The 9,527-nt window shown below is 41.1% G+C and overlaps 1 long non-coding RNA gene across 3 annotated transcripts in view; it reads left to right on the top strand.

Moving 5' to 3' along the window:
- LOC116103756 overlaps positions 1-6,633 on the top strand; it is a 9,039-nt gene extending 2,406 nt beyond the window's left edge. For all 3 annotated transcript variants that reach the window (XR_004123575.1, XR_004123574.1, XR_004123573.1), the window contains 2 exons: positions 312-385; positions 6,207-6,633. This is a non-coding gene — a long non-coding RNA (uncharacterized LOC116103756). The remainder of the gene's footprint in view (positions 1-311; positions 386-6,206) is intronic.
- The last annotated feature ends 2,894 nt before the right edge of the window (positions 6,634-9,527 follow it).

The raw sequence follows: 9,527 nt of genomic DNA, 5'->3' as shown, positions 1-9,527 counted from the left end.
GAGAGAGAGAAAAAGAAAAAGAAAATTTCAGAAACCGAGCAGATTCCCTAGCTCTTTCCCTTCGGAAGCATAGTTAAGCCTTAGAGACTGACCGACCACTGAGCTGCCAGAGCCAGACCAGCCAAGATGCCTGGGAAAGACACCAGTTGAGCTGTCTGCAGGCGTGTGGCACACTCCAGGTTTCCAGATTTCATGAATTCATACTTGGTCTTTCAACTGTCTTTGGGTCACTTCAATTCCCCTCCCCCATATTCCTATAAGAAATCCTATGTTGTTGTTGTTTGTTTGTTTGTTTGTTTGTTTTTTGACAGTTTGACACAAACTGGAGTCTCCTGGGAAGAAGGGACCTCAACTGAGAAATTACCTCCATTTGATTGGCCTGTGGGTATGTCTGTGCAATATTTTCTTGATAGATGATTACTGTGGGAAAGCGTAGCTCACTATGGGCAATGTCTCACCATGGCGAATAGCCTTGGGTTATTTAAGAAAGCAAACTCAACAAGCCATAATGAAGAAGCCAGTTAGTACTATTTCTCCATGATGCTTCAGTTCCTGCCTTGAATTCCTGCTCTTACTTCCCTCAGCGAAGTGGAACCTGTTGCAAGACGAAATAAACCCTTTCCTCCACCAATTTGCTTTTGGTTGCAGTAATAACCCCAGCAATGGGATACACACTAGAATAAACACCAATAGGCACACTGGTTCACCGAGTTTGTATTTCAGTGGTATCCATTGTGCCCTCTGGAGTGAGTAGACCGCTTTTCTCATCTCGTCAAGCACAGTGTCACAAGACAGAAGCATTGTAAGCACCGATTATTTATCAGCTACAACATTTGGATGGCCAAAGTTAGTAATGCCAGCGTTGTGTTATAACAGGACAATGGCTGGTCCAATTAGCTTATATCTAAAAAAAATTAAAGTGTAAGAGTCAGGGATATGAATACGGAGCATCAATGTTCTGGTTGTGCTTAGGGGAAGATAGTGAGACATGATTAAGGGATTGTGAAGCTAGCCCAGCAGCTTGCACTCTACTTGCCACGGAGGAATAAATGAAGCCCGCTGAGATGCAATGACTGGCATTCTCTTCTAGGTAGCTGGTATGCACAGACGGACAGAGGTAGAGTGGAGTTTGGATCTGGGCTTTGCCTCATGCTGACGGTTATCTTGAGAAAATAACTTAACCTCTCAGAGGCTCAGTTTCCTTCTCAGTGAGATGGGGATAATATAGCAACCCTCTCCCAGGGCTATTGTAAAAAAAGAATTAAATGGGGCCATGCGGTTTAAGTTCGTAAACGGCATCATGGGTAGTATCTGTTTTCATTAGCGCCTCAAGGAATTGTCCCACTTAAACTATCACCATACGTATGTTCTGTGTTCATGGTGGAAGGTTCTGGTATGCTAAGCAAATGAAAGTTGTTACTTACAGCAAGGACATGCTAGGTAGTTCAAAATGACTCTAATTTGTAGCATGGAAAAGTCCAACTATTGGAGGTTACCTATACATTAATTATGTATATGTTAATGGACAGAAGAAATAAACCCACATCCTGGGATGGTTGAATCACAGATCCTGAAGCTGAAATTCCTAGCTTTCTTTTCTTCTGTGTTACCCTTTATTGTGTAGCCTTGGGCAAGCTGAGTCTGGTCTTGGTATCTCAAAGCCCTTATCTTTCAAAAGGGTAGGTAAATGTACTGGATAGTTGGCAATGTGAGTGGTTTTGCTACACGTAAAACTTAACCATTGCCTAGCTCAATGGGACTTCATGAGCTGCCTGGTGTGTGTGTGTGTGTGTGTGTGTGTGTGTGTGTGTGTGTGTGTGTGTGTGTGTGTAAGTGCCCCAAAGGATATCCTCAGAAGTTGTTGCTAATATGCTACTTACCTTTTTCCATTTTTTATTTTTGACACAGGGTCTTTTATTGTTTTGAAGTTTACCAAGTAGGGTAGGCTGGTTGACCAACAATCCCATTTATTTATCCAACTCTGCCTCCCTAGTGCTAGGACTACAATTGTGTAGCACAGGCCTCTGTGTTTGGGTTGGGTTGGTTTTAATGTGGATTCAGAAAATCCAAGTCAGGTTCTGGTGCCTTGCAGGTGAGCACTTTACCAACTGATCTATCTCTCCAGCCACACAGGAAACTTGTTCCTAATCCTTTCAGAAGTACAAATTTATTCTATACCTATTGAGGTAAATGAAAAAGATCAGAACACATCACTTCAAACATGCCATATTTGCATGAAGGTTATTTTAAGCTAAAATTTTCAAGCGTCCACAGTTTCAGGAGGCGTGGCCACACAGAACTTTGTAATTCTCCCTTATTCTGTCCAAAGGTGCAGCTTCTGGAAAATGAAATGGCTGAGAATACTCTTCAGGGTCCATTTGTTTCCACCCCAAGTCCCTGCTCCAGGGGAGCATTATTGGCATGAAAGAGAGAGAACATATTTCACGAACATTCCATCTATTGCGTTGATAGCCACTTATCTTTCCAAAAAGCCATTCATATCCATTAGCGCCTTCCTCTCCTGCTACTTAAATGTTCTAAAGTCTCCAGTTCCAGCCATCCTCAGGTTACTTGTCTCTGAGATCTCATATGCATTCTGTCCCACAGTAAATTAGTGGTCTTCTTTTTCTCCCTACCCATTTTCCTCCTGGGTGAGCAAAATCACTCACAAGGAGAAGGCATGGATCAAAGATAAGAACATAGCCTAAAGAAGGAGACAGCAGTGTCTAGGACATTGAGTAGGTCAAAACCCATGTTCCATAACCTGTTCTGAGCTCACAGACTATGCATTATAAAGAATCATGTGACTTCATGCCTGGGTCCAGAGGAGATGGCAGCCCTGGCTCAAAAGTGCCCCTCCAAGGCTAGCTGCTCAGAACTGGGCAAGAAGAGAGTGGATACTGCTCAAGAAGAGAATGGATACTGTACAGTTCTGTCTGTTTTATTTGAAGAATTTTCAGAATCTTAAACTCCAGTGAGTGAAACCGGCCCGCAGTCCCACTCGGGTCGGGTCTGTGGGTCTCTTCAGCTGGAGGTTAGACAGGACCTGCAAAACGAACGGTCGAGAGCAAAGAAACACGGACACCAAGTAAATTTTTATCAAGGCATCCCTTTACTTGGGGGCATTTTGAGCTTATATAGGCAGGTACAAAATGAAACGGAAAACTCCAGAAATAAAATATATGCATAATGTAAATACAGTCCCAGACATGAAGATGCCAAGATCTCTCAAGCTCAGATCTCAGGCAGGCAGGTTTGTTTACATTCAGCATGTCCTCAGGCAGTAGGCTGGTCAGCAACCAGGTGTAGCTTCCCCAGAAATCCTCCAAGGTGAAACTGCTGGGTAGTGGGCCATTGTTTAGGCCCAGCAGGTGTCTGCTTCCAGTCTCAGGCTGTCAGCTCTGCTAAGGAGCTGAGGCAGTGGGGAGGGAGCCAACACTCGAGCATACTTAAATACAAGTCCAAAACTACTTGTAAAGCCAGATAAACTGTTAGCATTAATTACCAATGGACTATCTTCTTCCAGGCTTTGCTCTGAGAAAGAGTAAAATAAAGATTATCCTGCCCCATAGTTGCACAAATCCTAGTTTCAGGGCCCCATGTCATGGCTCAGAGACTGATGCAGCCCCTCTGATACGTGGGTGGAGGGATTTTCATTTTACAAGCTCTAGAGTTCTTCTTAGGCACATTGTATAATGATGAGGATGCTGCTGATAATGATGGTGATGGAGGGTACAGACATTAAAAGTTCTTGCATTTCACCAGTGTAAGAAACATTAAGTGGGTTTTGTTTGCTTACTTGCTTGCTTGTTTTTTTTTTTGTTTGTTTGTTTGTTTTTTGTCAAACACTGAAACTTTTGCTTAAAACAAGCAATTCAAGTTTGATTCAGAGGCAAGCATCCGTAATTCCAGCATTTCAATGATGAGACAGGGGCATCACCCAGAGGCCCAGGGGCATCCAGCAGGGAGTGTACAGCAAAACACTAGAAACAACAGGAGAGACTCTCCCTCTCTCTCAGCAACTCCCAAGGGTTGTCATCTAACCTCCATGTGTAGGTATCATCATGGGAAGAAACATCTGTCTCTTCAAAGGTATAAAAGATATGATCTATTCTGGAGCAATATGAGTCAATGTGACCAGGTAACATACATTTAGGTCTCCTTAAAATGTTTCTAATGCGAAAGAAGTTTCATGACATTTTATAGCAGCAGAACGAAGAGAGTTATAAATCAAGGCTTTTAAAAGCACATTGGTGGGAACATCAAAGAGGCAGGAGTTACAGCAAGGTGGAGGAATCTCTCCTGTTAGATGGTGACGGCCTTAGCTTTTGGATAGATATGTTAGTGGTTTGCTAAGGCAAAAGGCTTTTTTAAAAATCATCTGTTAGTCACATGATGTTATTTCTGATATAGAGGTAGTGAGGTCGTCATGGCTCTTTAGGGGGCTGAAGCTTGCTAGCCCAAGATAAAGTGTAATTAGGCTCTGGGCCTGCATCATCCCAACCTCTTCACATTGCTCCAGTTCTAATCAGTCAGTCTTTATAGACACAGCTTCTTTCCGGGAACTCTTGCTCACAGTTCATACCCCTCTCTCACATATTCCCCCCTACACACACACACACACACACACACACACACACACACACGTATATATACATGTATATAATATATACATATGTATATGCACAAATGCCTCTTACAACACACACACACACACACACACACACACGTATATATACACACATAAAAATTTTAAAAATCTGTTTAAAAATCAAGTGTCTCATAGAATTCTTATCTGCCACAGTTTCATTAGCCTATTTAAATATTTCATCACACACTCGGCTCCAGTTATAATTGTAGGGATGAGAAATATAAACAGGCGAGAAAGAGAAATTAAGGGCATCAAAGAAATCTAGTTAGGCATAGTGTTTCATACTTCCAATCCCAGCACTCAGAAAGGCTGAGACAGACTAGATTTGTGAATTCAAGGCTAACTTGAGCTAGAAGAAGACCTTGTGTTGAATCAATCAATTAATTAATCAATCAATAAAAATGAAAGAAAATTTCTATGAGTCAGTAGGCTAAGCACCTTATACATGGAGGCCATGGACCAAGTATTGGTTTATATCCTTCAAATATGCTAGATGCTACAATGCTAAGCATTGTGAAAGCAGTTTTAAGTTGAACATCATAAAATGTTTTCTGTGAGTCAGTAGATAGGTTTGTTCACTTGTTTGGTTGAATTAATGAATGATAAAGGAAAATAGATTTGATAGAATCATTCAGGATACCACCTCTTACTGTGTGGTAAGGGGTAGGTTGAAAAGATCTGGGATCTGTCAAGGGTTGACATTAGATCAGCTTCTAGAGAGCAAGGATAGGAATCTGGGCAATTTAGGACCATCAGCTCTGACCCTGGCAAGGCAAGTTTTAAAAAGCAGTCCTCTTTCTCCCCAAACACCTAAAGAATTCTTTCCCTTAAGGAACAGACACAATTGACACTAAGCCCCTACAAGACCATTGAGTGACATCATTGCCTTTCAAATGTGAAGGACACAGAAGTAAAGAAAAGTTATCATGCAATGAGTACTGTAGGCAGCTCTCTCCTCCCCTTGTCAGAGCTGGTAAGTCCACCCTGAGTGCCATGACTTGTCTCATGCTATGAAACTGGCTTTCCTACGAAGCGGGCTCACAGTCTTGAGTCATCTAGCTACTTCCTGAGCCACTGGACAGGCTTACAGTGTTAAGTCCTCTAGGTAGTTCCTGAGCCACTGGAGGAGTGATGGAGTAGGTAGCTGTCTGCAGAAACCTCCATCCAGTGTGGCCAGACTCACCAGTAAAGAACTCATCAACAATATGGTTACTTCCTAGTTTTAAATTTAATGAATTAGTTTATGGATTTATTTTTTCAGTTTTTTTGAGGCAGAGTCTTAGGTGGCCCAGGCTGGATTTAAGTTTGCTAGGTACTTGTGACTGACCTTGAACTCATGACTTTCCTGGCTTAGTCTCCCAAGTGCTGGGATTCTCCATGTGAGCCAGGATGCCTGGATTTTTTTTTTTTTGTTTGTTTGTTTCTAAAAAAGAAACATAAGAGAAAAATTTTGCCTGAGATATGTTGATATATCATAAATTAAGAAATATAGGTCATAAACTCCAAATGACCAGGAACCTTTGAATATAACATGTTCTCTTTGTTTTTCCCTTAGAGCACAGGATCATAATTGATGCGACTCCTCAGGAGACCATGACCCAGAATAAAACACACCACAGGATTCAGTTGATTTTGCCGAAGTGCTAAACTATGATGGGACCTATTTTGCATTTAAATGTTCAGCTTTGATATTTCTTGATTTAGGAGTTTGTTGACACTAATTCTCCAGTATCCTAAATTCCTTATTTTGCTGGAAATTTTTAATTAATTAAAAAATTTGGCAAGATTGTTTTAAACTGGAAATGCTAAAAATGTTACATATGCTCTAATGAATATTTTAGCAGAAACAGCTAGCAGGCCTCACAAGTAATGATAACCTTGTTTGATTTGTAAACACAAACAACATTTAAGTTGGGATATTTCTTATAAATCCTTATAGTAAAGAAATTTTGAAGAAAAAATAAAAATGAAAGCCAACCCTGTTGGAAACTGCCAGATCCCTTTTATATAATAATGAAGGCTTTCTCACAGGACAGTTAATATGGCAGCCAATGACTGCTACCATTTTGTCTCTGTGTGCCACAAGTAAACCTTTCCCTGGCATGCCCTCCAAGGGCTTTTTGAACCATTCTTGATTTGTGATTTCCAGTTTAGGAAGCACTTTTCCCATAAACAATGCCACCAGTTTTTCCTATACTGCTTTATTTAAGCCTAAGCCCTAACCTGTGCTACACCAATAGCAAACAACACTGAGGACATCCCTAGCTTTTTTTTTTCTATTCTTTTGAGACAAGGTCTCAGTACTTTGCCGGTTGGCCTGAGCTCTGTAGCTGAGGCTGGTTTTGAACTTACTCTTTTGTCTCAGTCTCCAAAGAACCTGGGCTTACACGCATATACCACCAGTTCCAGGGTTTAAATGAAGTCTTTAAATGGGTTTGCTTTTTTTTTTAAAGATTTATTTATTTATTATATGTAAGTACACTGTAGCTGTCTTCAGACACACCAGAAGAGGGCATCAGATTTCATTACAGATGGTTGTGAGCCACCATGTGGTTGCTGGGATTTGAACTCAGGACCTTCGGAAGAGCAGTCAGTGTTCTCAACTGCTGAGCCATCTCTCTATCTCCCATGGGTTTGCTTTTTAAAAAGGAGGCAAATCAATGTTTATTGATGCAATTTGACCTCTGGATCCTGTACTTAAATTTCAGTTAAAAGACAAAATACAAATTATTCGTAAGAAAGAAAAAGGGAGGGCAGGGAAGGAGGAAGGGAGGGGAAAAAAGAAGGAAGGAAGAAAGATAGAAGAAAGAGAATAAGCTTTATTGATATGGACAGATTTCTGATCTCACCACATTCCTGTACTTAGCCCCTCTAATGGGAGCCCTTAGACAGTGCTGGAGAACTCATGAACCCCCTGAGTGTCCACCAGCGCTCTACCAAACCTCTCCTGGGGGAATTCTATGCCATACAGCTTCTAGGAGCCTTTCTTCCCTCAAAGGGACTTGGTTGCTGGACATCCAAGGCTATCTTCATCTATAGACAGGACAAGACAGAAGCCTCTACCTTTCAGACCTTAGTGTCTGATTCAGACATTATTTCTTGACAGAAAGTAATTCTGGAACTTCTTTTTCCTCATGTGACTTTGCATTGGTGGGCTCAGCTTGGCAATGTGAGCCCTCCATGAATCTTACAAGCAGGCTTTCTCCTGAGAGCATTTTTCTATAATACATTCTAACACCACTCAAATCCTTTTCCCTCACCTCTAACGGACCCATTACTTTAGAACTGGATTACTTTCTTACCGTCATTGTGGACTGGTCTTGCTATGAGGAGCTCTCCCATGCGCTGTGGCTTGCTCACCAGCATCCCTGGACTCCATCTGCCATACAACAACCTCCTAGGCACTAGGTGTGACATCCCCCACCTGCCATACAACAACCTCCTAGGTGCTAGGTGTGACATCAAAGTACCTTCAGGCATTGCCAACGGTCTTTAGTTTTTAGTGACACAACAAAACATCTTTTAGCATAAAGTGTTCCACTTAGTTTCAGAAACGGTCAAAATATAAATTTAACTCAACATATCTGGTATTTCAGTGGTTGAGTTCCAGTGACCTAGAGTTAACTGTGTTTTACAAATTGCAGTGAATGCCTTTTGATTGTTTTGTTTCAGAGCTAATCTTGCATGGAAACAGTTCATTTTTTTCACAGTTATAAAATGTATATGGTTCCTTTAAAACTAGATGGCATCAACAAAGGCAGGAGACTCCAACTAGATGAATTGTGGTATGCATAGAAAACCACATCAATGAACCTTTACCTTTCAGGGAGGAATGCTTGGCTAAGGAGCCAGCATCAACCTTGGCAGTGGGGCCGGTAAATGAAGAGTTCTTTCTTTACATGTTAGTTGACAGAACCTACAAGGAGTTGTTACAGGGTTACAAAAGATTTGCTTCAGAGAATTAATTTCCCAGTGGAGAAAGGGTGAATTGTTTTCCCTCTAAGCTGATTGTAAGATGTTTAAATGTATTAGGAAACAAAGGAAAGTTACAAAGGAGCTACAAAGGCAGTTCTTACAGGGCTACAAAGACTTGCTTCAGAGAATGACTTTCCCAGTGGGGAAGGGGTGAACTAGGCTGCTTAAGAGTATTAAGAAACAAAAGAATTAATAATAATAATAAAAAAAATCAAACCACAAGGAAGAGGAATGGCTGCAATTTCAGCCAGCGTTGCAGGCATCTGTTTCCTTTATGAGAATTCTTAAGCTCCTGGGAGTCAGGCTTCAGTGGCAACTTCATAGCAGAGGTGTGTGATTCTTCTTTATGTCAAGGATAAGAATAACTCAAGAAGGCTCAGTGGTAGAGTGCTTGCCTTGAAAGCTATGAGGTGCTGGTTTAGATCCATGAACACTGCAGAAAGCCCAAGCCAAGCACAGCCTTCTTCCTCAGGCCTCAATATGGCCATCACTGGGGTCAACCACTCAGTTTTCCTGAGTCGGTGGACAGACCCCCTAAAAATTCTCAGATGATTGGGAAAACCATATCAACCAGTTTGAGACTGGAGCTCTCTGAAGAAATCCTTCTAAGAGAAAATGTGATAACTGATACTACTCATAGCACATACCTATTTATTCACACTTAAGGGATTTGGCATATTAACATGCTTGCCCAGATAAACTGACAATTCAATTTTAGATGTATAATATAGTAATTGATTTTTAGAACCACTATTGAGATACTTAAAACAATTTAGCAATTTTCAAGTGTCATGAGCATATTATGTCAGAAATATAGGTGAACACACTTGTGTCATCCCATATCATCCTTTATTAATAAGTATTTATTTATTACTGGAAGCAATCTGTGAAAAGTCCTCCT

This window comes from Mastomys coucha, unplaced genomic scaffold (assembly GCF_008632895.1).
Source record: "Mastomys coucha isolate ucsf_1 unplaced genomic scaffold, UCSF_Mcou_1 pScaffold21, whole genome shotgun sequence".
Taxonomy (NCBI): Eukaryota; Metazoa; Chordata; class Mammalia; order Rodentia; family Muridae; genus Mastomys; species Mastomys coucha.
This window is presented reverse-complemented; position numbering and strand designations above follow the sequence as displayed.